General features: G+C 39.1%; 1 long non-coding RNA gene across 1 annotated transcript; it reads right to left on the reverse strand.

Moving 5' to 3' along the window:
* Positions 1-7,881: 7,881 nt before the first annotated feature.
* Positions 7,882-12,502, reverse strand: LOC135301267 (uncharacterized). Its single transcript, XR_010363006.1, has 3 exons — positions 12,374-12,502; positions 8,144-8,185; positions 7,882-8,054 (listed from the first exon to the last, which is right to left on the reverse strand). It is a non-coding gene; the product is annotated as an uncharacterized LOC135301267 (long non-coding RNA).
* Positions 12,503-13,508: the final 1,006 nt, after the last annotated feature.

Here is a 13,508-nt window from a genome sequence, read left to right on the forward strand (position 1 = left end):
AATGCCTTTTTGGTCTTAGGAGGCAATTCTTCTTGCCACACACAAGTACTTGGCTTAAAGGTCATGTAACTGCCAGTCTATCTGATTTTCTCTTTCTGAAGCCTTTTGAAATAAGGCTGGCTCATCCTCACTGTCATCTTGTTTTTCTTTCTATTTCTCTGCAGGGCTCTGGTCCTGGATGTCCACACTACAGACTTACTAGTTTGATCTCTGTTTATTCAAGAGAGCACTTCAAGTAGATCTGATTGGAAAATTCAGGAAATTGTGGTTAGGGCATAGAGAATAACTCCTTCCAGAGTGTGCACCATGTCTCACTCTTCCTACCTGAGAAAACCCTTCAGCAATAACACCTCAATAGGCTGTGAAAAGGAGCTCATGACACTTCCCTAAAGAACAGAGGTCATGCAAGGGAACAACCTTTAATGAAGAGGTGATAAGCACTGCACTAAGAGGTTGAGACAAGCTCTGGAGTCACTTTATCTTAATTCCACTCCACCTTACCACCCATGCTCAAGGGACATAGAGCTGGGATGGTCACTCACCAATCAGCAACAGCCCTTTGCTCCCAGGTCCCCTCCCTGGTGACTGGGTGTGGGATGCATCATTACTGCATCCTCTGGACCCCCTGTGACACTCAGTGGTGCCATACTGCTCTCCTGACAGTCCTGAACCCAGTGGGACTCACACATGTGGAAACTGCTCCTCTGGGCCTCAGGAAAAAGGAAAGGGGAACTTCTTAGGGCTGTGGTGAGGAGATACTGGGAAATATCCCCAGCAAAGATGTCCTTCATTTTCTGCTGGTGATACAGAGTTGATTCCTCCAGAGTGTAACACCTTCTGTATGAGTATGAACTAAATGAACATAGACTCTTCTAGATGGGAAAGAAATGAGTGAGGAAGACTAGTTAGGAGGCTGTATGATGTAGAGTGACATTGAGAAGGTGGTTACTCACTGACCAAAGTCTCTTTTGGTACAAGGGCTTGGGGGAATGAAATTAAGTTGAAAAATCGTAGTCCAAAGTAAATAAAAGTCAAGCATTCTTCAAATAGCAAGTAGTCTATGAATTGCCATGCAACAGCATCTTGTGAAAGTTAATGTCTTTCAAGAGCAATTGGACACATTGGCAAAAAAACCTGTCAAAAGTTATTAGATATAATCACCTTTGCCTTATGATATTCCTTTTGTTGGAAGTGAGAAAAGTATTTTTTGAGAAGTGCTACTAGCTTTTAATTTCTCACATTCTCTGGTTATATCTATTTGTGATCACTGTCGGAGCCAGCATCCTGGGGTGCTGCTGTATGCTGAAAAAGCCTTTCCATTTTACTTGAACCCTTTTCCAAAGGATAAGCCACATCATGCCAAGGCTCTCTGAACCTCGGATACTCTAAAAGGGCAGCAGGAAATATGCTCCAGTGATACCTGATAAACATTGCCCATAGACCTGAATGAGAGGGTGGTCATCACACAGGGTGTGTTAAGCAGATGAGAAGATATGGTCCTTATCAGAGGGTCACCTTTTGATGAGGTGTTAAATATTCTGAGCTAAAAAGTTCTGTGCAACTGTGTGTGCCACTTGATGCACATAATGGACCTAGAGGGTCCATGCCAGCAGAATAGTATATAGCCTGTGCAATGTGAATATAAGCTGACCCCTAGCAATTGAGTGTGTATAGATATTTGTTCCTTTAAATTTATTTTGAAGTCTGCATGGACAAAAATCAAGAAAAAAAGTGACCAAAAGAGTTTTCTGATGACTAAATACCAAAATGGTATTGTTTGAGGACCATTTCTTCCTATAATAGTAGAAATATTATCCAAGTAGGAAAAAAATTTATTTTAAATTAATTGTGTTTCTCTTTTGAGTTCAAAAGTAAACAAAACATTGAGAAAAACAAGGGGACTGTGTTGAAATTATTACTGTTGTTATTAAAAACAACACTTTTGAGCCTGCGGCTATGTTGGAGGGAGTAATAAACATTTCAAAAATCAAGGGCTGATTTACAAGTGCTGAGCAACTGTGGTAAAAATTTCAAAGGAGCTTATGTTCTATTCAAACTATGATTAATATATCTTTTGTTCTTAAATTTAAATGCTATCAATTTTACTTTTAGGCAATGTTACTGTAGAAAGAAGTATAGCCGACACGACAGTATTTTCCTGTACAATATGTCTTCATGTGGTCAGGTTTGACATAGGGAAAGGATGATTATGCTTTCTTTATCTAATATAGAATTTTAGGAAAATGCCAACACAGAACTTTTAACTATTCAATAGTTTCCACTCTGAATATAAAAATGTAAATATTTTGTCTGATTTATTGAAGATGTCAACAAAGCAATCATAAATCTGACAATTTAAAGGATTTTTTCCTTTAAATGGTTAACTTTCATTTCAGTTTTTCCTTAATCCCAGATCATCATTGAATCTAACTAACTTTTGTCTGACATCATGAAGACTGAGACTGTTCTAAGCATGTTCATTCTGTCATTAAAAGAAAAGGATATCCTGAGCTTTGAAGGCCACTGTGAAGAGAAATAATTTTGAACCATGGCATTTGATAAACAGTATTTATATCACCTCCAAAACTAAGTGGATTTGGAGATTAGGTGGTGATTGCTAGAACAAATGTGGTTATTATCTCAAGCCATCTGTATTCAAGCTGTCTCAGAATATAGAGAATGTAGGGTAAAATTATCCTTACCCCAATGAAAAAATTTGTTTATGTATGGCCTATTCCTTAATTGTGTGAAACAATCAGGAGAATATTAATTGTCTGCTTGATGAAGAGACCAGCAGTTCAGTTACTTTTAGAAAATAGTAAAAAGTACCTTCCTGAGTCAGCACAGAGTTCATTCAAGCCTGTGAAAATTTGTATTAATTTGATATATCATTGTTATAAAAACTGCACTGTACATAGTTATCTTATGCAATAAAGTGTAATTTAGCACTTTTATTTTCAAAGCATGTTTCTGTGTGAATTCATTTTCACATTGTAGTGCCTTCCCTTTTTTATGGTCAAAATTAACATAAAACAATGCTTTTCTCTCCAAGAAAAACACAATTTAATATTATGGATATGTCTGAAAGGAGATAATTGTGAAAAATAGTCCTGTTGTTGTTTGGAGAGCTCTTGAACCATGAGGATTCCAAACTGAATCTGGTGAATCTGTTCTTTGGTGAATACGTTTTTTCCCTGCAGAAGTCATCACATGGAGAAGTTAGTGGACATAGACCTTAATCCCAAGAACTGGAGGCTGCTCATCCCAAAGCAGAAACACTTACAGGAGAGACAGAGACCTCAGATTAGTGAGACAAAGTGAATATGGGCCATTGCCTGCACCTATGCTTGTGCAGTGAGGGAGCTGCAAACATGCATGCTGCATTAATCATGCCTCAATGCACAGGGAATCAAGACCCTAAATTCTCTTTAACTTAGCTTTTTCAGCTTGCTGGAAAGGCATGGAACTCCTCCTTCACATGTAGTCACACACTAATTAAACATGAAGAATCACAAAGACAAAAACTTTCCAGCAGGGGCATTGAACTGGCCAGAACTTTGAAGAGTATCCACTTAGTTATTTCCTTCTAGTGAGTTCCCAAACAAAAGCCTTTAAACCACCAAAGCTTGGTTGTACTAGAAATACAAACTTAAGTAGCTTTTTAAATAACACAATCTCAAAGTGACTGGCAATAAAATTGTCTTACAAAAAATTTCCTTTTTTTGCTCAGAAACTTTCTGTGTTGCCTCAAACTCTGCTCTGTGCCTTCTGGTCCTGGTGAGGACTCTTGCCACTGCCTCTGAGGGCCGATGACTGTCTTCTCCATGTGATCTCCATCTGAACACCTTCACTGCACCTCAGAAAAAGAGCAATCCCCCATTCCTTTTAGAAATGTCATTTGACATCTGTTTTATTGAAGAATATAACATGCAGCTGAGGACAAGCAAATCAAACACATGTAAACATTTATCTGGTAGGGGTTTGAAATTGTGCACAGGTCAATGCTCAGTGTGAGCTGGCACTGCAGGGGGGGGGTCTTCCCTCTGATACTGTAATACAGAGTGCTCTATGCATATCCAAAATATATTTCTCCCACCTTAAATCCCTGGCAGGTTTTGTGGATGAGAAGGATGTTTTCATGTATCAAAAATGATCAGGGGTATGAATGAGCAATTTTTCTGCTTCCCAGTGGAGTCCAGGCTGAAGATTTCAACTTTTTTATGTTTTCATTATTCCAAAATTCATCCATATCCTTAAAATTCTAGGTGAGAGAAACATTATTGTGTATTTTATTTGCATTTCTAGAATGTCCAAAAGAGATTTTTCCTTCATTTTTTTATTTTAATGGGATGGTTCTGCTTTTTTATAGGCCTAACTTGCAAAAAAGTTGTGGTTCCTAATGCACCAAAAGTAAGACACCACATAATTGAGAATAGATATAGATAGACATAGATTATATAGATATAAAAGATATAGATATAGATGACATAGATATAGATGATAAAGATATAGATATGACAGTGAAGATAACATATTCTGTGCAGTGGAACATATTTTAACTCAGTTTGTGAATGGAAGGTCAAACTCATCTCTGAAAGATACCTACAGACTTCCACTGAAGATACTTGAAGTTACAGGTATTTCTCAGAGTTCAAAATATAGCCTTAAGATATTAACAGACTTTCTCAAGAAGCTGAGCATGATAAAAGTCTGGCACAACTTAAAGTACTAAGTCAAAAGTCAGTGTGAATTCTCTGTGGCAGATGTAGTGAGGGGAAAATAGAAATATGTTCCGCAATAATTTATAGGTTTGGAAGATTAATGGAGAAAAAGGTGCAGACATACAACAGAGATAAAAAGCAGTATTATCCAGGCCAACCCACACACAGAGATCAAAGTTAATTTGAAAACATAAGTGTTTAAAGAAAAAGCAAAGAACAGCTAAAGTAAAGAGAGGGTAACACTGACAAAAAGAAACAACATGTTAAAAGAGATACTAGCGATTGCAGAAAAGAAGAACAGAAAAGTAAAAAGGAGAAAATGTCTCAGGAAGTTGCTGGTATCATTAAATAGTATCTTGATGTGAGAGATATTTCAGAAAAACAGACTATTTCTTTGGATGAAGTTACGCACCAGTAGGAGGGAAAGAAAATTACTAGTGGAAGCATTAAATGTGATGCAGTTGCATGAAAGTGTGGAAAAGGGAATGTTCCAAGTAATCCAGATGCAAAAAGTATATGACCATTGGGGAGGTACACAAACCCCTCTTGATAATGACACTGAGTTACAGCCTTGCATTAGAAAAGCTCCTGCCATTTTCCAAATTGCATGCACTTAGGACACTTTTCCAAATGTTTTAGAGATTATAGGGTTTGAAAAGGATGGCTACAAAATGGGGAAACAGAGGGCATTAGCACATAGTATCGGACAAAGCAACACAAGCCAGTTCCTCCTACTCTTGATCTTGTGTCTTCCTATACAGCCTTCTGTAAAAACACTGCTTTCTCTTTTCATAATGAATTTTCAGCATGCTACAGCTGTTAAAAATGCTCATGGTCTTTAGATTATAAAGCAGAGAAAATCTTGTAGAGATATAAGAAGGTGTCATTCCTACCTTTCTGGCATAAGTGAAACCCTAAAAACACTGAAACACTTCAAAGGAAAGTTGAGATCTTGGACAGAATTAGGAAAAAGCTGTAAGAACAGTATCAGTCTGAGAAAGCCTGCTCTCAAGAAGAGCTTAGATGAATTTGATTTTATCTCTGCCAAGGTCAAGAAGTACTTGTACAAAGAAGAGAACTCAGACACAAAATTTTCTTAGATCCATTGAGAAAAGCCAAAAGTAGGATGCCATAGATAATCAGAAACAGGATAATAAGTATAAATAATACTAATTCTAAGGAATATTGTTCCTGATGTTTTTAAATCTAGCTTGAAGTTTCTCAGGTAGCTACACTGCATGTTGGTAAATCGTGGACTTGATGACTGGGTCAGGTTTGATGGTATTTGGTATATGAGAAGTCAGATTAGATGATCATAACCATGTATCTGATTTTATAATGTACTTATATAATTCGTACCTTATAAGAAAAGACATGTCTTTTCTTAAAGACTTACTATTATTGCAAAACTCTTTCTCTGTCACACTGTATTACATCTGACATATTTTCTTCTTTGATGAGGTAGATTATTAACTCTGAATACATACAGGGTCTAGTGTTATTTAATGGACTTTCTTTGGCACCTATTGCTGCATTTTTGACTGCTTGAAGAAGCATTGTGAACATCTAGATTAAAATAAGTTAGCAAGGGTAGTTATGCTTTCAGAGCTTTGTAGTTTGGTCATGATGACACAGTAGGAGACATTTAGCTAACTGCCCAGAAGGTTTTGTGCTACTTAGAATTTAATCTGTATCCAGTCAGGGTCATATTTTCACCGTGCTGAAGGGAAAGAGGCTCTCTTCCAGCTCATGTTCTTATGCATAGACACACACACACATATAAAGCTGCCATGTCAACATATTCACATGCATGAAACACTTCTAAAAACAATAACTGTCCATAAATGCTGAACCTAGTCATGCATTCTTCTTCACTGAGTGGGTAGGAAAAAGTCTGTAGAATCACAAGATATTCTGAGTTGAAAGGGACTCACAAGGATCAAGTCCAGCTCCTGGCCCTGCACAGGACAGCCCCAAGAATCCCATCCGTTTGCCTTCCTGAACTCAGTCAGCCTTGGTGCTGTGCCCACTCCCCTGGAAAAATGCTGCAGGCTGCTTCACGTGAAGTCATTAGGCAAACTGTAAGAATCCAAGAGACTTTCTTGCACTTTGGAGATATTTCTCTGTGTTATTGATTTTTATGCTTCCTCTGAGGCTGTGACTCTTTGTGCTCAGTGTGATGAATTCTACATCTTTTGTAACAAGTATTCAGCAGTCCAATGTTTACACAGAACAGCAAGCAGCAATCCCTAAAACAGCTTATTCTTCTCTGCATTCAGAGTATTGTCAGGGCCTTCCTTTAGCCAGCCCACTGTTATTCTGTGTGTTTATTCTGTCATTTACAGATGTAATCTGTTGAACATCATACCGGTTTGGACACTTAATATTTTAAGGTGACTTGTGCATCTTTAGTATTTAGTGGAATTGCATTATATGTAGAGATTTATGGGTAAAAGTTATGTCTTTAGTCCTTAATCAGATGACCTGTTGAATATGCAGTGGACTCTCAGGCATTTCTGGAAGCAGTTTACAATCTTTACATGTATTTTAACCGAGCCTGATTGACAACCTTAACTATAAATGTAGCCATATATAGCTAATCTTTCAGACTTCTAGTTATCTGCATCCCATTTCCCACTTGAAATTTCACCCACCCAGGTGTTTTTTGTTACATTGACCTGTGAAAGCTTCAGAGATTCTTACTGTTTTTAGCAATATCCCTCATTCAGCTCTGCACTGCATTTTTTTATTGTAGGTTAAAATCACCCCCTTTTTGTACACTTACATTCACCTGGATTGTGCTTCCTCATTTTTTTTTTTCCCCCCAGGAGATGCTCATATGTTGCCCATGAAATAATCTCAGAAAGTGTTGCATGCTCAATGACCTGGCCTCCGGGATACAGTCTGTCAGTGCTTAGGGCACAGCACATGTTCCGAAGCTGATAACATACCTTTGTTTCTTTGGGTACCATTTAATGACATTTTGAGTTGACTGGGAATCCTGATGGTTATTGAAAGTGCTACTTTTCTCCTTCTGGGATTTATTGACTATCTCATCTAAAGCCTTTAATCTCCCACAAATGTTTATTCTTTCATTTGAACTATCTCATGAGGAACTGTGTAGAAGACTACACAGATAGTGAGTGTCATGCAGACCTTGTTCTCTGGAGCCAAAGAACTTCATTGCAGTCTCCTGAGCCTTAACAGACTCTCAAATTCCTGAGTTTCCTGTGTTTGTTGCTCTATCTATTTTCTCCTGCTAAATCTGTTCCGTTTCATAGGAATAGTACTTGTTAGGGAAGAGTCGCTAAAACTGGAACTAGGCACTTGTCCCTGAAGAGGCAAAGTTGAGTGTTAGGTTTTACTCCCCTTTGGCATTCTGGGATGTTTGATGCCCTGTCTTGAGCCATTGGCTTCCTTACCAGGCTCTGGGATACTCTCTGCTGGTTCTGAAGCAGGGGTATCTGGAAGAAAACAAAGAAACTAACTTAATAATGGCTAAGGCACTAAGCTTAGGTAGGGATAGGGCTTACTTTAGAGCACTCACTCTCAGACCTCTTTTTTTCAGTGAATTATCAACCATCTTTATTAGGTATTAGCATGAAGTGTCCTGGTAGGAATTGTGTTTCAGCTGAGTGCCAGCAAAGATAACAGTATGGTCAGCACACAGCAAAAGGTGGAGACTGCAACACCAACCAGATTCCATGACTTATAGAGGCTCAAGCTCTTTCATCATATACTCCTTCAAAGGATTTTGGCCTTTGACACACACTGTTAAACAGTCAGTTCTTACTGCAGAATTTAAGACAGTGTTGAAGGTGTCTTCATTCCTATATGGATTCTGCCAGGGTGTCTTGTGAATGTCTTCGATAAACTAAGCAGAATTTCAACAAATAAATGCATCTCACAGACTGCTCTGCAGAAGTGATGAGAGGGGCCAGTAGTGTGTTCTCTCTTGTGCATTTCTGAGTCTTTATCTGCTTTTATAAGTGTCAGTATAAGTGTCAGCATAACCTCAGTCAGCAACTAAACCTCATACAGACACTCACTCAATCCCCCATAGTGGGATGGGGGAAAATTAAAAGGGTAAAAATGAGGAACCTCATGGCTTGAGATAAAGACTGTTTAATAAGGAAAGCAAAAGTCATGCACAAAGGCAAAGCAAAACAAGATTTCATTCACCACTTCCCTTGGGCAGGCAGGTGTTCAGCCATCCCTGGGAAAGCAGGGTTTCATCACATGTAATCATGACTTGGGAAGACAAACAACATCACTCCTTCCTCCTTCTTTCTCCGGTTTTGCATACTGAGAGTGATGTCATATGATCTGGAATATCCCTTGAGTCAGTTGGGGTTGGCTGCTTCAGCTGTGTCCCCTCCCAGCTTCTTGTCCAAAGGACAGCCTCATACTAATTACTGTGGGTTAAATTAACTACCCCAGCCAAACCCAACACTTTTAGCCAGAGGACTTGAATGCACAAGGGATTTGTGCAGCAGCTGTACTGTTGTTCAGAGAAGGAAAAGAGAAAAGACTGAATCTGTCTTTGAAGTTAGAATCTGCAGAGCAGCTGTGAGAGCATGCATAGAGTGCAGTAATAAATCATGGGCCATATTATCTCCTTTTTCCTCATGTTTCTACTGTGTGTTTCATATAGATATGTATGTGATGAGAGTCTGCTGGTACAGAGATCTTGTTAAATTATATATTTGCAGTAATTTATCCTAAACTGTGATGCACTCTGCACCACAAGACTTAAAAGCTGTTACTGAGAAGTTAGCACAATATAAATAAGACTCCAGTGATTTTGCAGTATTCAGGCTTGGTAGTGTCTAATTCAGTCTCAAATTCAGAGAAAAAATCTTAATGGTGGTATTTTAGAAGCCCTGAAAACAAAAAATAATATGAAAAGAAAGAACAGCAGTGAATAGGAAAAGTCAGCAACTTGTAAAACGATTTGTAGATATCAGGGTGAGTCAGAAAGATGCATATCTAGCCCACAAATTAGGTTTCCTTCTTCAGGCAGGAAAGCAGCATTACTCCCTTTTTTCCCTCCTTCATCTCTTCTTCCTTTGATAGTACATGGTTGGACTGCACTCATTATTAGAATTTTTCTGTTTTCCTATCTTTTTTATTTAATTTCTTACAAAACATGTGATAATGAGGATAGCTATCCTTGTTCTGGATTAAGCCTTATCCCTCCGAAGCATCCAGTTGGACCTAAAATCTGAAACACTTTCTGGACCATTTCCTGCTGCCATTCAGGCTTTTAAATTTTTTTTTTTTTTTTTTTTTTTTTTTTTTTTTTTTTTTTTTTCAGATGAGGCAAAGTACAGAACACATATAAGGTGAAGCAAATTACTTTTGATGTCCTGAGCTAACAAGTCCTCTAGCATTGTGGAAAGATATGAAATGCTATGCATAGACTGTGAAGCATGAATTTAACATGTCCTTTTAGTTATTTTCCTGATGGCAACCTGCAGTATTTGAAACACTCTGACAACTCCCCCACCCCAAATGGAGCTGTCAGAATACATTACCACTGTTCTAGTTGTTTCCATGACCCTTCAGCCCTGCAATGTGTGTCCAGTCCACTGTGTAGCATATGTATTATGCCTGCCATCAATTATAACTGGATCATGTGAGCTTATTTTCACAGATACTGTGGGATCAGCATGGCCTGCAGTTGTCTAGAGGACAAATCAATCCACAGCCTTGGGGGTGAAGCTTCCAGCACCAGGGACCTGGATTCTGCGTAGATCTTTTCTTTTCTAGCCCCATAAGACTTGCACTGGTGAAGACCACAGGGGCATTTGCTCCATCCTGATTTGCATCAGTTTAACTGAGATGGGATTTGAGGGCCAGGAAATGAAGCAAGTATTTGGTAACCAACTGGGAATGCAATATCTTTGAACAAATGTGCTTACAATTTCGGCAGTTTCTGTTACATATATTGGCATTTCTAATCTACTAACAGAGAACATTTTAATTGTACTTGTCTTATCAAACCTGCATAAAACAGAAAATCTGCTGAGTTCTTCAAGATGCTCCTTTGTTTTAAGCACAGAGACATTTATTGCAGTCTTCCCAGCTTTATTAATAATGGTATTAATATTCTTTTTGCACAGAGCAGTAGTGGAAAAGTGCCTTGTACTCATGGGTGTTTCATTATTTAAAATGTAAATAAGAAAGGCTGCAAGAAATTAACCATCTCAGCAGGAAAAAAGGAACAAACCTTTAGTCTGGCAGATATGGGCTTATCACTGTTTACCTCATTACAGCATATGAAATACTTTATAGTCCTATATTTGTAACACAACAAGAATATTTTTTCTTTGTTCATCCACGGAATTATCCACCTGCCTGTTTCTTTAGGAAAGGAATCTAGATGCAAATTTTTTAAATAGCCTGTAAATTGGTTTTATTTTCACAGAGTTATAAAAAAACTTTCCTTGATTCATCCCTTACTTTCTCCACAGTTGAGCTGACTGGGTAGGGCAAAGAAAAGGCAAAGGTAAATGTATTTCACCTGTCACCATTGAGGCCTTGGGGAGCTCTGCATGTGTAGCTCTCTGTGGCATATATAAAAATATAAAAAGGAGGGACACAAAGCTTTCTTTTGGGCCTGTACACCTCAGAGGCTCTTGGTGGATAGGTCCATGTCAAACTGAGCTGAGAAGGATTTGAACTGGCTGGGATTTGACAGCTTTCATATCCTGGTTGCAGCCCTGCACTCAGTGTGAATATCAAGCTGATAATTGGTATCCACATTATAAAAGATGTTTCTCTACAGATTCTTCAACTGAGCAGCACTATTCTCCCAGCTAGTCCGTGTTTGTTTTCAGGTACTCAGAAATCACAGTGGAAGTGGTCTGAGAGCAGGTCCAAGTGACATGGGTCACCCTTCTCTGACGGATAGTTTTGGACATTGGATACTGGGGTATCACACATAGGATCCACAGCTGCTGTTCTGTCGTTCTGTAGTTCTTGTCACTGGTACCTGCCCCAGGGCAGGCAAGGACTAGGTAGAAAGTGGAAGGTGCAGATATGCACCTCCCAAACCTGCAATTGGTGATTTTGTATATCAGTAAAGAAATTGGTCTAGTTATGTGTGTTCCAACTGCTTGAAGTCTGAAAATTGCATCACACCACTGCGTAATCTTTCATACAATCATATGATTTTTTAGGTTAGAAAAACTGGTAAGATGATGGAGTTAAACTATTAACACAGCCCTGCCAAGTCCACCACTAAATGTCTCTTAGCCACATCTAAATGTCTTTTAAATAACTTCAGGAATGGTGAATGTACCATTTCCTGGAGCACCCTGTTCCAGAGCTTGACAGCTCTTTTAGTGAAAAAATGTATCCTGATATCCTAACTTGAGGCCATTTCCTCTCGTCCTACTGTTTGTTACTTGGGAGAAAATATCCACCACCTGGCTACAAATTCCTTTCAGGCAGTTAAAAAGATCAATAAAGTCTCTCAGGAGCCTCCTTTTCAACAGGCAGAACAACCCCAACTCCATCAGTCTATCCTCTTAAGACTTGGGCTCCAGATGCTTCACCAGCTCTGCTGCCCTTCTCTCCAGGACCTCAACGTCCGTCTGGTCATGATATCCCCAAAACTGAACACAGGATTTGAGATGTGTCCTCACCAGTGCAGAGTACAGGGGGCTGTATCTCCCTAGTCCTTCTGCTCACACTTTTGCTGATACAGGCCAGGAAGCCATTGGCCTTCTTGGACACCTGGGCACACTCTGGCTTTTGTTCATCTGCTGCTGACCAGTGCCCCCAGGCCCTTTTCTGCTGGGTCACTTTCCAGCCACTGTGACCCAGCCTGTAGCTGCAGGGGACTGTTATGACAGAAGTACAGGACCAGGCACTTGGCCTTGTTGAACTCCAGACTGTTGGCCTCCACCCACCAATCCAGCCTGTCCAGATCCCTCTGCAGAGTCTTCCTACCCTCCAGCAGATCAGCATTCCCATCCAGCTTGTCATCTGCAAACTGACTGAGGTACACTTGATCCCCTTGTCCAGATCATTGCTTCTTCACTGGATATTAATCATGACCAAAAAGTGAACATTAAAACAAGGCAGATTACATACAATTACTGCAGATTTCAAGTGTGAGCTGTATCTCTCCATCCTTTAACAGAGGCCAAGGCAAGAAGCCTTTGGAAGATGTATACCCAATCAGGGCTCCAGAACTTGCAGAGTGAATATAGTTGGGCGGGATATGGATTTTAATGAGACTCTCTGCCTATTTCTTAAGTATTTAACAGCCATATGAGATGCATCTTAAGAGTAGTATAAAAATCAGTGTAGCACAGAAGGCAGGGTAATTTTTGAGTCAAAAGTGTGAGACAAGAGAAGCAACATTTAATAGTCACTCTTGAACTTTAGTTAGAATAATCCCAATCTTGAGTAATACATGTGTATGGAATGATGGTGGATTTTGAGGTCTCGTGCATAGGACTAGAACAAAATAGAGAAATTATTACTGTGGCAGATTTCAACACACGAAAAAGTGTTTGAACTGAAAGGTTACTTTATGATAGGTTTGTACAGCAAGGATACTTGTCTTGCTTCTCAAAGGTTCAGCATCTTTTTAAAATAACGGGCAAGAAAATGGTTGCCCTCTATTCACATCACCTGCATTCATTTACTGCTTTTTTCCATATGTTATGGAACAACCTCAACTGTCCTCATGACAGACATACATACTTTTTCAGCTGTGGAAACTACAGAAGAAATAATTCTCATCCTTTTATATTTCCCTTTTGTTCTCTT

This window comes from Passer domesticus, chromosome 5 (assembly GCF_036417665.1).
Source record: "Passer domesticus isolate bPasDom1 chromosome 5, bPasDom1.hap1, whole genome shotgun sequence".
Lineage (NCBI taxonomy): Eukaryota > Metazoa > Chordata > Aves > Passeriformes > Passeridae > Passer > Passer domesticus.